This window comes from Larus michahellis, chromosome 20 (assembly GCF_964199755.1).
Source record: "Larus michahellis chromosome 20, bLarMic1.1, whole genome shotgun sequence".
Lineage (NCBI taxonomy): Eukaryota > Metazoa > Chordata > Aves > Charadriiformes > Laridae > Larus > Larus michahellis.
In genome coordinates this window covers 3,035,290-3,055,188 of record NC_133915.1, presented here as the reverse complement: position 1 = coordinate 3,055,188, position 19,899 = coordinate 3,035,290, and the positions used below count along the sequence as shown (strand labels likewise).

Here is a 19,899-nt window from a genome sequence, read left to right as displayed (position 1 = left end):
GGCTTTTACAGATGGCTGAAGAGCCAAGAGAGCTCAGTCTGTTGCATACACTAAGGAGATTAGAATCAAATTAAGGTGACAGCTTAATTACCATCTTCCATTTATTATTTGTAATTAGCTGTCAGACTCATGTGAATAACAGCAACTTTCTCCTGCAAGCAGAGATGACGCTCAGCCAGAAGTTGTCCAACCTTCCATCAACCGAGGTTAGCTTCACCTAAATTTTAAATAAATTCAAAACACTTGAGGCAAATAACCTGAACTGCAGCAGTACATTACATCTGGAGTTCCACCACCTCCAGCAGTAGTTTCAAGCGTTTGGCATCTCCGAAACTCAAGCACACGATGTGTTTGAACACAAATCAAGACATCCTGTATGTCTGAGATTATGTTTTTTGGCAATAGACACACAACAGAGATGTGGAAAGGGACTTGGACTGCCTGCACATCAGGATGATTTATCCTTAAAATGTACCAAGCCTGAGCAGAAAACAAAATCAGTTTTAAAATCCACTTCACCCCCTCATACCCAATACTGTGAGCACAGCAGAGCTGTTTCTGGAAAGGGCATGCTGTAGACTGCAACTAAAGATAAATTCTCAGTTCCCGTAGCACCAGACAGCTATGAAGAATTTAAGCCAGCAACAAATGCACCACATTTAGTTTGTTTAGTTTAAGAAAGTGCATTTAGGCCAAGCTGCTAATACTAGCGTACAGCACTAGGGACACATTAAAGAAAACCGCACGTCGCGGGACAGAGCTGCTTACAGTTTGGTTGCCAGCTGACGTTCCCCAAGAGACAGGGAGAAGGGGGACAGGCAGACACACGGCTCAGATCGGCACGAGAGTATCCAGGGAGATGCAGATGGCTGCAGGAGGTGGCAGGATGGATGCCAACAGATCAGGCAACTTTTGAAAGAAACTCCTTCACGGAAACACTGTACCAAACTGATTAGGGAAACAGGAGTGCTTCTGCGCTTTCACAACCAACAATGCAGACAATTAAGGAATTTTGTGGAGGCTCCAATTAGACAAGTTTACTTACAGGGTACACAGCCATCCCTGTCCAGACGCACAATTTAACATAAAAGCAAGGCAATTCCCAGTTAATTATGGAACAGCAGCTTTCTGCAGATTGCTACTGGCTCTAGTTAAGCCCGTTGCACAAAATTTCTGTACTGATTTTGTGCCATTAAGGTATTAAAAATCAAAGATTCCCCTTCCTGTTACTAGACACACCTTGTCTTCTGTGCATCGGATGGGAGCCACGGGCACTGTGGTTTGTATTTCTACGTGTCCTCACTTTTACGAGTCCTGAGTTACACTATTTTTAATACTAGAAGAACCTTAGAACAAGATTCCCCCCCTCTCGCTCTCCAGCCTGCCTGCCACAACCCTTCACATGTGCTATTTAACAGCATAAATACAGTAAGCCTGAAAGTTTTCTGAGAAGTCATTAAAAATGAAACAATACATTACCAAGGGGGCTTAAAAATATTCACAACCAAATTACAAGCAATCAGGAGAGTGGCAACTTTGCTACCCAACGTTGTCAAAAACGTTGCTTGATGTTTTCCTACAAAGCAAAAATGTCTTCCCCATTTCAAAGGATTCATCAACAAGTATCTCATCAGCGAGGCTAATAAAGCCCAACAAGTACTTCACATGATGCAATCAAAGTACTGTCTGCAGACCCGCAACCACAAGTTCAATTGCTTCAGAGTGCTGGCCAGGAGTATTACACCTCCAGACTGGTACTTGGATACGGCGCCCGTGAGGTCCTCTACCCCACAAACCGTTCCAGATACGTAGGTGTGCCCAAAGGGCGTTTTTTCAACCTTCCAGGGGATTTTGACCATCTTAAAGATGTGAAAAAAGCTGCAGAGCACCCGAGCTTAATCTTCTGTTGCTACATGTAAAAACCATCTTCCCGCTTTCGTCTTAAGTAGAGCTTTTCCTCGGGCTATTTTTGAAACTGAGCCTCTTTGGTCTGAAAAATACTCGTGATTTGTCTTTACCAGGCAGCTCTTGCACCCAGAGTTCCTTCCCATGAAATGAAATTGCACCGAAATGCTACCATGTCCTTAAATGCCACAAAGACGATCCCCCCCCCTCCCCCCGCCATCAAGAGCGAACTACATCCACACTTAAAATAACAAAAGTATATACTTCAAATTCTTAATGCAACACTTCACAAAAAGACATAATTTCCCTTTACCTGCAGTAGAAGCAAAGTACTGCTGTTTTAAATATGCCCAACTTCCTAACATTTAGGTTTTAAAAAACAAGAGCTGACGGGCACTTTAAGAAGTTTTGGTCCCAAGTCAGTTTCTTGCTTCACTTCAAAGTAAGTCTTCAAAGTGCAAACAGATTCTTTCTTTGTAGGCACTAATGAATTTTTAAGTAGTTGGTATTTTGACTGCCATCCAGAATAGTGCCTCTCAACAACTGACCAACGTTATTGGGGCATGTCTACACAAAGATGCCCAGGAAAGTTATGCCGAGCTCAAACCCTCCGTTGATTTAAAGCACATTAGCTAAATCTCATTAACTTCCTGTGTGAATGAGCTTGTTGAGAAGAGGACTTAACTCCAACTGAATGAGACATTAACAAAGGATCTTGCAGCTTTCAAAAACTACACGTTTGGTTACTCAAGTTATTGAAAAAGAGCTTATTTAGGCTATGATTCTAAACAAAAATATCTGAAATAGGAGTATTTCCAGTAAGCATAGGTCAACCTGCAAGTGCATTTGGTCAAAAACATTATTGGTCAAGCAGTTCCTTGCTCATCTTTCACCCCATTACTCCCTCATTTTATTGTTCCAATAGCCAACTGTTTTGCCAAGTTTCTGTGCAGCCTGTGCACCACCCTCCGTAAGGGATCCCATCAACGTGTATGCAATGGTCTGCGTTAACAGAGTCCCAACAAAGATCAAGAAAGAAGTATACAGAAGCAGCCATAAGATTACATTTCAAAGAAGTGTAAGCAAAATCGAGGAGATAACAATTTTACAGCTTGACATCAAGTGACTGGTATCAAATGGCACCTGCAGCATTCTCTAGATCGCAATGATGCTCAGGGTAAATAAAACTGAAGTAGCAGATCACTGTTCCTTATATAAAACACATTACTACTTTATAGTCTCACTTCCAGCACAGTACACCTCCCTCACTGTTTGTGGTACACATTAACTTGATTTATAATAGTACACAGTCCCTACAAGACTCCCTGTGGAGCATTAATAATCAAAGAATTCAGATACTTCCACATTATTCTGGATGTTAATACACAGTTCATTAAGCTCCCTCATTCAGAAAGCAACCTGAGCACACACTGATTCCTTTCTCAACTTTCTTTGTACTTCTACTTGGCACTTTGATGAAAGCTACGTTTTTTCCAAGACCTTAATCACATTAAAACAACGGTGAAGTTAGAGACTCAACTAGGAAAAATTCCATTTATTAAGGAAATCAGGGTGGTGTGCCAACTTCAACTCTGAATACGAAGCTCCTTTCCAAAGGCTTAGGCATTCCTACGTCTATTTTTGAAACAGATACTCAACTCCTTGCTGAAATAGAACAATTTTAGTCCAGTAAGCAATATAAAACCAGCAACTGATTACACACTTGAAAAAGTTTATACTGAGTTATCTGTTAGGCTTGTCTTGAAATAAATATCTCACTTCCATTTAACTTAAAATAAAAGATTTGGAATTCAAGAAACTTTTAAAAAATAACTAAGATGCTGCACTGTTGAGGTCAGACATCCTTAATATCTCTTTTTTTTTACTACAGAAACCTCGTGTAAATTTCTCACATTTTAAAAATTAAACGGAAGCCAAAATTCACAGGTAAACAGGAAAGAGGGTAAATACTTTTGAGTCTCTCTGTACAGTGGTAACAATTTTTAAATGAAAATTAAGTCCTCAAATCTTTAAGATACTGAAACTTACTTACTAAAAACCTGAGCTTATCAGGTTTAACTTTTCTTACTTAATAACACCCACTGTAAAGCAGTTGAACTTTTGTAATCACCTGAAGATCTGAATTCAAAGAAGCTCTTACCTCCAGAAACCTGAACCAACTTCTAGGGACCGTCTCAGCCAGCTCCTCCACCACCTTTCTCCCAGCCTATGCTCAGTGCCACAGCCCGAGTTGCAAGCTGCAGCCTGAAAGGATGCAGACATACCGGAGGAGGATTTTTATAATCTGGTTGGGCTCACTACATTGTATAACTGTCCTGTGTCCAATCACAATCTCGGCGCGTTACACAACGGCTGAAATGCAGGAAGACACCACACGGTCATAAACTGTTACTACACGCCTCTGCCATAGTTACGAAAAGTAAGCGAACAGTCTGTCTGAGCAACAGCAGTGAGCACACATCAACCCCGACAAGGAGGTTCAAGGGTTTTGCATAACCTGCAATGCTACGGGGAGAAAACCCATCCAGGGCGCCCAAAATTCAAGTTGCATAAATATTTACATGCCTGACTCCAACAGTTGTAATCAGGATTGGGATTTTCTCCATCAAGTTCGCATTTCCATAAACCTCCGTTGTGCAACTTGCACGGAAATATTTTTATTAGCAATTAGCCAGTTTTCAAGAGGTCCCAGATCTCAAAGTTCTGTTCCACAAGACAAAGTTTAGCAATCCACAACCTCACCAAGGATGGGAAATACACGATATAATTTGTGCTGGGCTCCTTCACTTTCATAATGGAAAACACTGCTTAAGAGTGATCTTCAGGGCCACAGAGTAAAGCAAGATGAAAAAGGAGGCAGGAACAGAAGTGGGACTTGAATTAACGAAAAAACACACATTAATTAATATGCAGTCCCACATGAATCTGTTCTTCTCTCCTTGACCCAGCTCTCTTTCTGCAGGAGGACAACGCAGTCTTAAGGCTGCCCTTACACTTCTAAACATCACTTAATAATTTGTCACATCACAGCCCCTGCCTCAAGTTATCACTCGCTATCAAGTTTGTACCCCATCCCCTTACCCCACGAGGGAAGCAGTTACCTCTCCCAAATACAGCATGTGCTTGCAGTATGCATGAGACACCATCACTTCTACAATCGATACCATAAGTGATAATTAGAATAGGCCACCAGAAATTAACACCCACCCACCAGGTGCTGCCCGCATTTATACGCAGCATCTCCACTGCTTGTGCCCAACTGAGAGCCGGCCAAGAGCACAGTGCTCCAGGGCAGAAAATAAGCTCACTTTACCTGAAATGCACCTTTTGAACCCAAATTTGCGGAGGCAAAAGCCAGGCCGATGGCGCCATCTAGCTCCCTCCGCTTAAGGAGCAAAGCCAGCGTTAATGCAAGTTTAAAAGGTTTGTCACGCACTGCCGAAGCTTGCTTAATTGTCAGGACCCAAAAGCTGAGCATCATCAGCAGATCAGAAATCTGCATGTGCTTGTTCTAGCATCAAAGAACCGACTACTGAATAGGGCACATTTAATTGAAAGCTGAGACTTATTATGTGCAATACTCTTTATTCATCATTTGCTAAGAATGCATGGAAGAAAGCCAATTAACTCCACTGATTATTTTATGCTATGTATGCGTATATAAAACCACATTATGTTCCAGCATTTAATCTCCACTGCAAAGAGATGTTGAAAATTTTCCTCCTCTACTTGCTCCTTTTCCAATTATTAGATTCTTTCCTTTGCTCTTTACTTCTGAATTCCAAATGTTTTCACAAACAGACACATCTTCCAGTTTCAATAAGGAGAAAGCTTACGGCCCTTAATGCAAGCAACACCATATCTTAAGGCCATAAAATACGAACTGCTGTACCACAGGTCCACAGATTGCCTGCAAGGTTACTCATCGACAATACTTGCGAGGAATATGCTGGAAATTATTTTATTCAAAGCATTTGACGTGCTCACAGAGAACAACAGGACTAAGTGATCAATGGCAAAAAAATCCCTCAGGTTTTGGAGGAAATAAGCCATTTGCTTTTTTACTCCACCATCCAGAATTTTTTTTTTTTTTTTTAAATAGTTGCATTAAACAATGCCAGGGACTCAAATGCTGCTTGCCCTGAATATCAGAGTTCAAACTATTATTGAGTTCAAATGCAAGGAACATTACTTAAGTATCCAATTAAACGAGACTTGTCTATTTACCTCACAATTAAAACTAATTGCTCCAAAGTTCATCATTGGAGAGTGGAGAATTTCATCATTCGGAAGATTTATTTCCGATTACTTACCTAGTATTTACACTCAGTAATTCAGTTCAAATAAACCACCTACTAATCTGGATGCCTTCACTTAAAACCCAGCTTCCATGATCGACGGCCTGGACAGATCTAATCGCAGGTTGTTTGGTTAAAACTCTTTGCAGTGAATAGGTACTTAATCAGTGCCATACTTGAGATGAATGTTCATTCAAGATATAATTCTTGCAACTGTTGTTTCAAGACAGTGGGATATTTTACAGTGCTTCTTCAAACCTCATAACGCTGTGAAAGACAGACGGGAATAAACAGATGAGATGCTCTATGTGTCGCTGCACTTCATTGATGGAAGTGAAATCACAGCAGACAATTTATCTTGCTCTACTCCAGTGCAAGAAGCGCTGTCGTGATGATCCTACATAGCTAGTCATCATTTTTATAACCTGCTTAATATCTGAAATTTAAACCGATGGGAGCATTTCCCTTGAGACTGTTACTCCTAGGAGGAGTTCACTTCTGATTACTGTAAGAAAACCCAATTTTTTTGCCTCCTTCTTCAGAGATATACAGTGTTCAGTGTAAGTTAAGAGTGGTTGGGCACCAGAACAGCCTGCCCAGGGAGGGGGTTGAGTCACCATCCCTAGAGGTATTTAAGAAACATCTAGATTTGGCACTTCAGGGCATGCTCTAGTGGCAGAGATTGCAGGGGTTTGGGGTTTTTTTGTGTGCGTGTGGTTGGACTCGATGATCTCAAAGGTCCTTTCCAACCATGATGATTCTATGATTCTAAGCATGAAACAAATAATTCAGAGTGCCCTGCTCAAACTACAAATGTTTACTGTCAGACACACGTTGGTAAACCGACAATTTACAGGCAACTTTCTGACTTTGAATTATGTATTCTGAGGCAGTTTTGCAGCACTCAGAGTCAATAAAAAAAATTCTTCTTTGAAGTCACCTATTTCCACTGTACTGAAAACTGTGTCTTGTGTATAGGGATGGCATATAATGGTTATCTCATATGATCAGAACTCGTAATAATATCACCCAGTGACCACAAACACCTGGTGACTAAATCCCTCCTTTGAACCTTCATATATTGCCAGGTAGTAACAAGAAAAACACACAACATGAAAAGGCAAGTCTGATGCAGACACTGAAAAAACAGTTAAGAAGAGGTTCTCTGTTACACAACTTATCTACAACAAAAAAAAAAAAAAAGCGCCCGTTCCAGCATAGCAGATACCTCACAAATTCAGCTGCTGCAAGGCACCCTTCTCAGAACAACGCTGTCAGACAAAGGCACATCTTTGCAAGAACATCCTGTTTCATCAGGAGGGTGAGGTGTAGGATGCCTCATTTATGACAGCCAAATGAGTCTCCCGGCTACATTTCTGTAACAATCTCCTAATTTATGTATTCTTCCTACCAAAGTCATAACAAACATGTAATCTTTTACATCAGTGAAAAGATTCAACTTATACTCCCATCAACATCTTCCAGAATACACTTAACGTAATACAGCACACACCAGAGAACAGCACCACATACTAGCACAATAAATAGATCCACTCCCACCCACAACCTGGAACAGCAGAAAGACTAAGCCATTAAGTTTGATCTTGTAGACACATTTATAAATCCACTGAATTATAAATTCCCTGAAAAAGCACTTACCAGAAGATACGATTTAATACGAAAACATCTACTGCTCTCTTCCCTAATGCTGTATCAAACATACACAAAGAATTACTGAAATTGCTTTGAAAGCTTACCGTTCAATTCAATGAGCAATGCATGGTCCTGGGTACTGCTTACACATACGCCTTGTACACAACTCTAATCCGTTAAATGCACATCTAACAGAAGGGATAACCTAGAGGCAGTTCACGTTAAGTGAATTCCACTTTTCCAGTTAGAGAATACAAGGCATCGTGCCCAACTTCTGTTCTTCTTAAATCCTGAATTCAGTTACAGTTTATATTACAGTGTTTCTTGCAACTTTTCCTGTAACTGTGTATTTTTAAATACTTGTAAAAAACTCTAGGGTCTGAGATGTACGCCAAAGCAGACCATGGTTCTACGTAAAAAAGTAATTACAAGATGGAAGTGCCTTTAAAAATACTTACATCTGATTTCTGTGCAAGAAATAAGAAATCATTTTTAAGGAAAAACAACAACAAAAGACTAGTGAAGCCAAAGCCCTACACTCCACAGGCACAGATCAAAGCGCTTCAGAAATTAATGGAGAAGGAATGTGCTTTTTGTGACCTGCCATTGTATTCACCACATCCATAAACTAAGTCAGACGCCTACGTCTTTCCTGGACCTCCAGGTATGCTTGTAATTAAAGGCAAAAGCTCAAATCATTTTTCTTCTAAGACAAATGTAAAAACCATTTATTGGTCAACATGGCATCATGCAAGGCTGCTGACTGCAACCTTTAAAGCATCATTACCTTCAAGTATTCCCAGATGTCCAGGGAAACACTGTCAACTTCAACATACGCTTGGAAGAAGACAGTATGTGGCCCAAACTCAAGTATGCGATAACTCAGCCAAGGGAACAATAAGGCCGGGTATCTAATAACCCTACTCCTAATAAGCTACAAGCGGGAACTCTGCAGTTAGACTTCACATCTACAACCACAATCCCTTCACTCCTCAAACATCACAGCACAGGAGCACGCCCCAGGTGCGCTCACGGGTTCTAGCCATGAGCCAAACCCCAGGAGCAGCCCAAGAGCTCTGACCTATTCCACACCGCAGATCACAAAACGGAGTGGGTATGCAAATCTATGCGCTTAGTCTAGACTTGAAATATCTGTTGGTGTTAGCTGCTGAAGGTGTTACTTCGGCATTATTTTGCTGTTACCATTTAGTTAGCACACTCATACTGTAGCTTTCTCTCTCTATATATATATACATATCTTAATGTTTGTGACTGCAAATAGTTTCAGAAGTGCAGGCTAAACCTCTGCACAGAAAAAAAAAAAACCAGCCCACCAGACTGATCTTGCTACAGGCTGTGCAAAGAACATGGGAAGTTGCATTTTTTAGTTGAAGTTGCCATCATTTTCATTTTCTAAAAGAAAAACATGTTTATACAAAAAACCCCTATGTTTATTTATACTGTATTTGTTATTTTTATATATACGGATACACCATTTACTCAGATGCCCCAAAATCTACCTTCTCAACCTGGCTGCTCACAGTTTAGTGAACTCTAGCTGGAAGACTCAAAGAGGGGGAAAAAGTGCAGATAGCCGCACTTGCGTTCAGTGATCCTGGTATCTGGTGCACGGTTCAGTAAGCAAACGACAAACGCAGCTTCTCAGCACTGCCCGACTGCTCCAGCAGCCACAACTCCTCCTCCCACCAGTCCCAACCTCCTTCATCTGAAATGAAAAAAGCCCTTTTTAATCTTCAAAGCATGGCCACAAGTCAATCTCAAACTTAGCACACTTTTTAATTTTCTTTTTAATTATCCAGTTGGGAGAGTTATGCCCTCCTTGCTCAGTGACCTTTCATTCCTTCAAGATTATTTCAAGAAATCTTTCCTGGGAATAATCAGCAAATTTATACCACTTGCAGAGGAAATGTTTCAAGGCTTCCAGGCATTGAGGGGGAGAGACAGCATGATTCTTCATGCGCTTTTGTGCAGGCAGCCTTTGCTGCGTTAAACACTACCCTCAGTTCTGCAGGCCAAGTACCTTCTGGCTTCAGACTGCTGTGACACATCTGCTCAAATACCTTCCCAGAAGTAAGCTGTCACCGTGCTGGGTTTTAGAGCCCCCGAGCCCTTATGTGAAGCCACAACTTCCAAAACAGCAGGAGAATTTTGTTCTGCTGGAACTGGCAAAAGGCAGGGCACAAGCAGATCATCTACTGGTGCATAGAGCAATAACAGATGCTATTATTAACTATATCAGCAACAATAGGTGCTATTATAAATTAAATTAGCAATAATAGATGCTATTATTACTACCGGTAACTGTTGACCAACTGTATGTCCCACGAGTTTTGGTCACTAAGCATAGCTTGGTTTCACATCGCCATGGGGAAAAATTAAATCATTATTGCCACTAATGAATTTTAAGTTAAACCAGCACTACTTATTCTCTGCCCACACACTAAACAACTGTATGCAATCCTACATTTGATTCCCACACATTAAGCCAACCAATTACTAATTTATTAATTTCACAACAAGCCTGGAAGTGTTTATAGAGACAGGCTTGTGTTTAACCAGACTTGCTGGTTACTTCCCGTACTCATGTTTCAGGCAGGCTTAGGTGAGAGCACTTACACGCACAGCACTCACGATCCACTTCCTTATTAACGTGCATTTGTACATCTTGCTCGCGCCTCGAGAAGTTAATGTGACGCCACCGGTTCAGTCCTCTGACTCCGCAGGGACAATTAGTAGAGCCAGGAGGTAACCAGGACCTGTTGAAACCCATCTGACATCTAACCTGTACGTCATATAACACGTTACCCTGGAGAGATGTAAGACATAATTGAGTCCAACAGCTTTGAAGATTTTTCTCCATACGTAAGCGGTTAATTAAGAATGCATTAAATATATATTAATGCATTAAATATCCCTGCAAGCAACAAAACTGTTAAAGGTGGCTAAGTGAATTCTTCTCCAATTGAAGTGACAAAAATGGAATAGTCCACTTTATACCAAACTGACTGCTCAGGAAAAGCATAAAATTGGTAGTATTTTGACAGAGTTCACACTACTTATAATAATATTTATGCCAACTATAGTTTATTGAAGGAAAGCTTTTTCTTTTCAGCAAGACATGCCTTTTACAAAAAAGTCTTTTGGCAACATTTAGTGAATACTTGTGATTTTTGCCAGTAGAACAACCCTTTTCGGACAATATACTGTGGTTTCAATATCGAACCTTACTGGTTTCTTCATCTTCAGGGCTCTTTTGCAAATGTCTGTATAGCGCTACTTAAATAAATAAATAAAATCACAAATATTCTTACTTAACTGGCATCACTTAAGATGTGAGAATTCTTTGCTGCCACTATTTGGTGTAATATCGTTTAGGCATACATTTTGCCCTCAAACAAAATTTTCCGTTTGAATAATTAAGAGGAGAAAAGACCAATACAGATAGCGACTCCTTTGAAGGTACCCACATGCTGTGCTTTCTCCATAATAAATCTATTACCTGCCATTCAACAAAACATTACCTGTCACAACAGCCTCCAGAACAAAAACAGTAATTAGACTCGGATCTTAATACACTCGGCGCACTGCTCCGCGGTCTACAATTCAGCGGGATTACAAAGCAAGAACAGCGCACCTCAGCAAAATTAAAAATTGGGCTAATACTGATCATAAAATCTTTGCCAAAACCAAACAGCCAAGAAGGAGAGCTCAGATAATACTTTGGGGTTAGGCTCATTTATACTAAGGAACTCAACAGAAGGCTTAATTGACAGCTTTGCTTGATTTGATTGTGCCTTATTAGGCATCTTCATGAGAATCATTAAATGCGTTTGATCCCTTGCAAAGAAGAGGAAGACTCATTAGCAATGGATGTTTACAAGTACCCAGGGCTCAAGATTACAGTTCTTCCCCTTCTGCAGAAGGGGCTTTTTAGATCTATGTTTTTAGGAGAAGGATCACGTTATCGTCTCCGTAAGAGCTCAGGCTTCCATCCTTTGCTTTTTCTGGTATTTGCAAACAAGACAGACCGACAATGAAAACGTCAGACCATTTGAAAGCCTGACTTGTAAGAGCCAACCTCAGTACGCGACTAGCAAGCCAGGAAAATTCAAGCCATAGGAGCAGTCAACACTGAAGATTATTACTTATACCGAGCCAGATTTTCTATGTTCTGAAATGAATACAGCACAAATTGAGCTGTTCCCATTCAATTTTCAGTTTCTGGCTAGAGCAAATAAATAGATCTTACTACAACAGAAACATAATACTTGGGTATTAAAAAAAAAAAAAAAAGCCACTCCCTTGTCCATATGATTTTTTGTATGTTTTAAAAGCATGCAAGTTGAAATAAACTACAGGTAACCAACAAGTGTATAACAGTCTGAATAAACCAGAATAGAGCCCTGTAAAATTATAATGATAATAATTATTATACTCAGCATAATCACCCAAAATTCCACAAAAAATTAAACTACCCACAGAAATACATACTTCAATATCAGACAACGACTGATAACTGTTATTGTTGCCATGTATGACAGGACACAGAACAGTGTGAAATACCGCAATTATGTCTTGCGGAGTAAGGACCTGGAGCTCCAATTTCTTTCTTGTCAGTCTGAATCCCGATAATTCCTTAGGTTTGGCCTTTGTGCAATGAAATACGCATTGGAAAGCCACACTCTTTAAGGATTTATCAAAAACTCCAATCTGTTAAAATATGACCAAGCAAATGCTTGCATCAGGAATATCTAGTCAACTTTCAGAAACAATTCATTTTACATAAAAAAAATGGAAAAGGAAAAAAACCAGCTGCTGTAACTTGTGAAGCAGCTGGTGCTTTGGACTACATCGTCTGCAAAAACAAGGCTGTGTTTTCTTTGCTCAGGTATGGTAAGTGTCTGAATACAGGATTCTCCACACCCAACGCGCAAGTAATAAACAGAGAAAAATTGTAAAAATTATGAAAATTTTTTTTCTGTCATAGGGATTCAAAGACTCCATGGAAATGCAAACCTTATCACAGCACAGTCCATTAAGCGCTATAAGCTCTGGGACACTTTCACTTTTTTCAGCCCACAAAATAAGAAAGAGGTTGCTAACTTTGCAGTGCAGCATTTTATTTCCATTCCAAGCTTCTAAATAAAAAGTGAAAGTCGTGACATGGGAGTCACATGCCTATTTTTACGAGATACTCATATGACCTTGAATACTGATAAGAACATATACACACCCTTTTTTTTCTTTGAAAGTACAACAAAACAGCAACACTGAGCTACATGCTTAAACACATGACAATACAGGTAAGTGATAAAAGGAACAAGGCCAGAAAAAAAAAGGAAACCCTTCATATCACTACTTCTGTGCTAGAAAAGAAAGCGCTTAATGGCAGACTCCAGCGGTCAAAGATTTCCAGCATTTTCTTCCCATTGCTACCACCCGGTCAACGACGACATCCAAAGTACTGGGAGACTGGGATAAATTCATTAACGGCACATTAACCGCCTCATCATATAAACACAGCTAAGAGCACACTTAGTTGACCAAGTGTTTAAGGTACCTTCCTATTAAAGCTTCCAAACTGCAATTTATTCTCTTAACTTTTACAATCTTACAAACATACTAATAGCCAGCATACCACTAAAATAGGCCTTATTGCCCTAGGCTGCCATTTCGTGGCCATGCAAAATAAAAGTAAATCCAATTAAAATGCGTTGCTACATTTAGAGCCCAAACTACTCAAAGCATCCACACACGAGGCTAATGCTCAGGAATGTAAGTGCACAAAAGTCTGAAGTTGCTTTTTATGTACTTTCCGGCTACGCCAGCACTGCTGTCTACCATGCATTCTCAAAATGCTTCAGACTACTGTTCCGATGACACAAGCACTGCAATAGTTCGATTTAAAAATAAATTCAGACAACAAATTTGGGGGGCATGGATTCGAAATCTGTTCGGTGAGTCACTACATTTCAAAACAGTCAAAACCAAAATAATGGTGAGTCAATCTCTCTTTCACCATTTATACCAATTTGAGCCCATACTTCAAGCAATTTTAACCTAAAGCAAGCATAAAGGAAACGGGTGCTGAATTAAAACAGTCCCTTTTATCACCCAGGAGATAACAAGCGAATGCTGGTTAAATCCAAACACGCATAAACAAGTTGTTATTGCCTTCATACCACATAGAGCCTAAAAGTTCAAAAATACTTACAGGTACGGTGCTGCTACTTACAGCTCTTCAAACAAAATTACAACAGGACTAATCTGCTCCCATCTGCTCCTAAAAATACAACTATCAGACAGAGCTTGCTTTCTCCGGCATTTTGCTGACGCAGGTACAGATCAAAACATCATCCATTCAGGGGAGAAAGATTTACTGGACTCCATAATACACAAGCTAAAATCCAGCTCCACCACGATTCTAAGGTGCACGTGACACACTCTTACCAATACAAGTCAGTTTTATTACATGCTTAGTAACGTAGGTTTTGGGATAAGAATAAAATATCCTGGCTGCCTCAATGTGGCGAGAAGACATTCTGGAAATTGCCTTTTGCCAGAAAAGGACAAAGTTTATTCTCTCCTGAGGTGGTTGTGGGTTTTTTTGAGTTTTTTTTTTTTTTTAATAAAAAAAAAAAATAAAAGTAAGACCAGACACTTGGATGGTAACTGCATCCCCTCCCCCGGCCCTCCATAACCAGCACTTTCATCTCCTGGCCTGAGAACTGAGACACAAGGAGATTTAGATCATTGAACTTCTAATTATAAAACCATTAAAGGCTAGTTTTACAACTACCTCAAGCCCAGCTATTCCTCTGCACATAATAAAATGGAGTTGTTGAATCGGAACAAAGAGTTTTTCAATACGTTCCCGCTGCGCAGGATGGAGACAACCAAAACGTGTGGTTTGGGACTGCCTCGCAGGGACCTCGGCACTCAATTCATCCTTCCCGAAACCAACCCAGAATTTTCAAACTCCAATGGGTCCAACTCTACTCTGAGGCCACAGCAGAGCCAAGAAGAGAGTCACAGCTCTCTGCAGACCCAAGGCAAATGATGATTCACAATTTACTAGACCGATGACAACATCAGTACCAAGAAATAAGTTCATCAAACCTCTGAGAGCGCACTGGATTAGAAAACCATGGGAGACACACAGGCACGCTGTAGTGTAGTCCAGACGCGCTGGACTAGATGACCTTTAAAGGTCCCTTCCAAACCAACACATTCTATGATTCTATTTCTGATGCCATACACATTTTTATTGCTATGTTTGGCACCAGAAATGGCCAAGATTAATGTTGAGTGCAAGGAATAAAACCGGAGCAGGAAGCTTCTTAACTAGTAGACTAGTTCTCCCTCCTACTTCCTTTCCCCCCCAAGTGCCAGCGATGTGTCAACACTCTAATTCCCTTTCCCAAGGAGGTAGTTCTACTCCTTTCATGGCCAAATTACCATGGCAAGAAATCCACATTTTGATTCATCTCAAATAGAAAGGCGTTCAAATAGCAGACATTTCCTTCCCATAACCCGAAAATAGCCAAATATCATCAGATTTCTTTCCTGCCTTCAAATAAACATTGTCATAAGACAGCTCGTAACAACTAAAAATATTTAGCCATAAAGAAAATACGCTCCCCAGTACTGACAGAAGTATTATGTGCTGTACCACGAAGTTAGCACAATGTCTTAATGCACTTCACCCCTGGGAACGGCTAGAGAACATGGCAAATAGCTTTCATTTTAAATGATTTATTTTATTCCTGCCTGACACTACATCATGATGCATCTCTCTTTATTCATCCCGACTGTCAATATTTTTTTTCCTGCAGCTTTTAAGTAAAATAAAAACACTGTAACTGCTGTCATACCATTCCATGACCACTAAAGCTTCATAAATAAGAACACTTGATACAAATACATTTTTCCAGCAATACCTGAGCCATCTCCTTCAATGGAAGAAAAAACATTCTGCGCAGCCATCTGCATTTCCTCTTGTAAGGATAAATGCATAAAGAAACGTTCAAAAGTATAATAAATTTATTGAAGAAATGGCCCCATAGAATATTTTCGGGCTTGAGTTTTCTCACTGTTTTTCTTACGTGGTTAACACAAAGACACTGAGAGCAACAGCTACAGTAGAACAAGATCTTCCAAAAATCACCTTGGGTGAGACACTGGTTTGTAATCTGCTATGAACTGGAATAGCTGGAGGGTGCGCAGTTGACTTCCCCCTGTACACACAAGGATCAGAAGAGGTTAACTGCTGCGGTTCGGACTAGATCATTAGAGCAGCTTAACAGCCACTTCTGGAAGAATCCGTACTGAAGATGGGTAAAGTTTCACCCATTTAACTTTTCGACCGTCTCCAATCAACCCAAACAGCACAACAATGCCACTTCATAGCACAATAAGAAAGTCCATTATATTGAGGAAGTTGACAGATTTGGCTATGCCAGGAAGAAAAAAAAACAACAAAGAAACACACTGACAGAATCAAAGAAAGCAAACTCAACTTGACTTAATTTTAAAACCTTTGAAATAGTAACTGCATACAAATGTAGCATCTTCTACAGAGTCTTCTAAACAAATGTGGAGAAAATCCACAGACATAAAGTTTTCTGTTAGGAAAAAAAAATAATAAAAATCCTCAAACACTACTTATCATCTTAAGCTCTCCCTGAAGAAGAGTCTCCAACCAAATAATACCAAAGACAGGACTTTTATTTCTCCGCTGGAATTCAACTCCCTGTTAGCTTCAACTACAGAGACAGAAATTCCCATATTAGCAGTCTTTAAAAAAAAACCCCATACCCACACATCACCCAGTACGGCTTTAGGGATGTACACAGAGGTCTACCCGTGGCTTGGGGAGGGTAACGAGCACATAAAAATTCTCCAAACAGATCTCGCTTCAATATAAAAGCAAGGCTTTTGTGGACTAACCCAAAAAAGCTCCCTGACCTCCCTGACTGAGCAGCCATCCATACTGGGGTACCAGCACCACCAAGGGGTCACAAGGCTGGGACCGCGCAGCTGGTAATGGATGGGGGCTGCTTAAAATGGTGCTGCCACCAAAGGAAACATTCATCAACCTGCAGCCCAAATTATCCTACTATTTGAAAAGCTGCTTTTCCTTCAATTTGTTTCCGTACTGAAGATGCAGAACGAGCAAGAGGCCCGTACTCAGAGAACGTTATTTCCATCCATTTCCTTACATCTACTCAACATAAGAGCCAGGTGCCTTGAGAAAGCAGTTCCTCAAATCTAAGCCCAGCTAAGAGCAGGGTTTACAGACAGATGACAGACGGATGGATTTTAAACCACATGAATGTGGCCTGTTAAGGAACAGCAGAAGCACAACCCACCCTTGAGAACTGCAGTCCTTACCTCCTTCCCTTACCCCCATGGCTCTGACAAGACATTTTCAACTCCTATTCTCGTCTTTACTAAAGCCAAAGGCTTGTTTAAATCCATGATAAAAACCTCAGGGCTTGTTTAACCTCATTTCTAGCCCGAGATTGAATTTCATCCAGTGCATCTCCATGTTAATACTGCTCTAATTTCAAGCTATCTGGATCATGACTCGAAGCTAGGAGGAGGGTTCTAAGAGCTCATCAGCTAATCCAATTGTTCTACCTATCTCAAGGATTATTTTCCAGTTTACTAACCTGAGCTACTTGTTGCAATAATCCTTTATCTATAGCGAAATCACTAGGCAGATCAAGGTGTGCAGTGTTAAGTCCAGCTCTGGCAGTGTGCAGCACATCAGTAGCTAACGGCTCTACTATTTCTGCTTCTCTGCTAGGTTTTACAGCCCGCATCACACTCCAGCTGCCAGTAAAACCACTACCCAAATCAGCTTTTTATTTAAAGCTTATACTGGGTAATTTAAAGATTGCTTAAGTATGGCAACACTGCACTGCAGCGGGGATACAACAGACATATTAAGCTTCCTGTGAAAACAGAGCATTTGGTAATTTTATTTCAGCTGGTCAAGTTCAACAGCAACCGGGAGCGCAGAATTTACCTGGCACTGAACTCATACCAAGAGTGTCAGCTGCACGGGGCAAATGATAAGATGGAAAAAATTATCAGGCGAGGTCTTCACCTTGTCTTAAATACATCTGGGGATTTCCCTTTCCTGCCAGAATCTTCTGCCGGCTCTGCCTGCAGCTCCCTTCGGGGGTCAGCCCCTGCCTGCACCTACCTGGGGAGGTGAGTGGCCGTGCTGCCTGGGATCCAAACCTTAGTTAAGCATTTGGCTTCTCAGACTACAAAATGACAGTGACGGCTCCAAAATGAAAGCCCAGGAATGAAACCCTACAAGCCTCTGCCTCCATTCCCACCTTTTATAAAAAAAGGCAAAAGCCACTAACAACAGAGATGCACAATATAGGTAGTTAGTCGTTGCCAGTTAAGTAAGAAAGCCCAATCGAAGGCTTTCAGCAAGCTTTGTTCGGGCATTTTTCTGCACTACCCACATCACTTATTTCTACCCAAAACGTACCTTAAAACAAAAGAAAAACCATGCACGACACCGAACGGGGCTCACAGGTCAAAAGCCGAAAACAAAAATATTTACTGCTTCGATCTGCGCTGGGGGAAAAAAAAAAAAAAAAAAAAAAAGCTAACGAAATAAAGGAAACAAATCAATAAAAAGGAAAAAAAAAAAAACAAACCAAACCCTCAAAGCGTATCACGAGAACGGGATCAGACAAGAAAGCGAGGCCACCCCTTCAGGACCAGGGGAGAATTAACCTGCATTTCTCCATCCCATTTGCAAGCTTACGACTCTGCCACCCATTTTGTTTCAGACTAAGGGGGAAAAAAATAATTTAAAAAAATAGATTATCTCCACGAACAGAGGAAACACGCCCCAGCACCCCAGGGACGCCTCCCGGGGGTGCCTCCGCCTCGCAGGGCAGGTGATCCCGCCGCAGGTGCCCACCTCAGGCATCCCCCTCTCCCGCCCAGGCCGTGCCCCTTCCCCTCCGCCCAGCCCGGGCTGGAGGCGATGCCGAGCCAGAAAACGTCGGCACGGAAAACACGGAAGGCTTTAAAATATAAATATGAAATAAAAAGGAAAGGAAAGGAGGAGGAAGGTACGGACGGCGCAGAAGCCCCGCGGCCAAGGTGAACCGCGGCCGGGCAACATGGTGGAGGCTGCGGGGGAACCCCAACCCACCTCCCCGGCAGGAGGAAGGGGCGAGCCCCGGTTGTCTGGGGATGGAGGGCGTCTCTGAGGCGGCAGCGGGGGGCCGGGATGGAGGTGACAGCAGGCGGGAGGCGAGAGCAATGACCGAGGCGGGCTGAGGGAAGAGCGCAGCGGGGGAGGCGCCGGCGAGGCTTCTCCCTCAGGGCGGGCGGGCGGGCGGGCGAGCGAGCGAGCGAGCGGCGGCGCCTTGCCGGGGAGAAGGAGGACGGGCTCACCTGCCATAGCGGGCTGAGGGCGGCAATGGCGCTGGAGGCTGCGGCTCCGCTCCGCTCGGTCGGCAGCGGGGAGTGCGGCGGGGCCGGGGCCGCCCCGGCAGGCAGAGCACGGGGCGGGCCAGGCCCCGCTCCGCCCCCGACAAGATGGCGCCCGCTACCCGCCGTTCTCCCCTCAGGGCTCAGGCGCCATGGCGGCCCTGGGGCGGCGGGTGCCTCACCCGCCGGGCCCGCCTGGGGGACGAGGAGGGCTCCCGGCCCCGCGGCGGGGCGCGATCTCCCCGCAGCGCTTCGTCTGGGAGGGTCCTTCCACAGCCCCCAGGGAAATGGCGCTCGCCTGGTGTCACCACAGGCTGCCCTCAGCCCTGGCCCTTTCTAGGGTTTAGTTTGGGGTTTTTTTTGGAAAAAATCCAGCTTTTATAATAGGAGACTGAGTTTAGGGGGGAAAAGAAAAGGAAGGGTAAGGAAGTTGAGCCCCCCCAAAAGATGACACCTCCACCACACACGCTTTCGTCTTGCTAAAATCTCACTTCTCTGAGATGTTCACAGTTTTCTGGCTGGGGGCACG

General features: G+C 42.2%; 1 protein-coding gene across 4 annotated transcripts in view; it reads right to left on the bottom strand.

The window, feature by feature from the left end:
• SLC23A2 (solute carrier family 23 member 2) overlaps window positions 1-19,466 on the bottom strand; it is a 54,342-nt gene extending 34,876 nt beyond the window's left edge. Inside the window, exons 1-2 of one of the 4 annotated variants that reach the window (XM_074563532.1) lie at window positions 19,335-19,402; window positions 18,412-18,495 (exon numbers count right to left, since the gene is read on the bottom strand). The gene's annotated coding sequence lies outside the window, so the exon portion shown is untranslated. Of the gene's footprint in view, window positions 1-4,066; window positions 4,239-18,411; window positions 18,501-19,334 lie in introns of those variants that run through there. The other 3 variants (XM_074563528.1, XM_074563531.1, XM_074563529.1) reach the window with 3 other exon arrangements.
• Window positions 19,467-19,899: the final 433 nt, after the last annotated feature.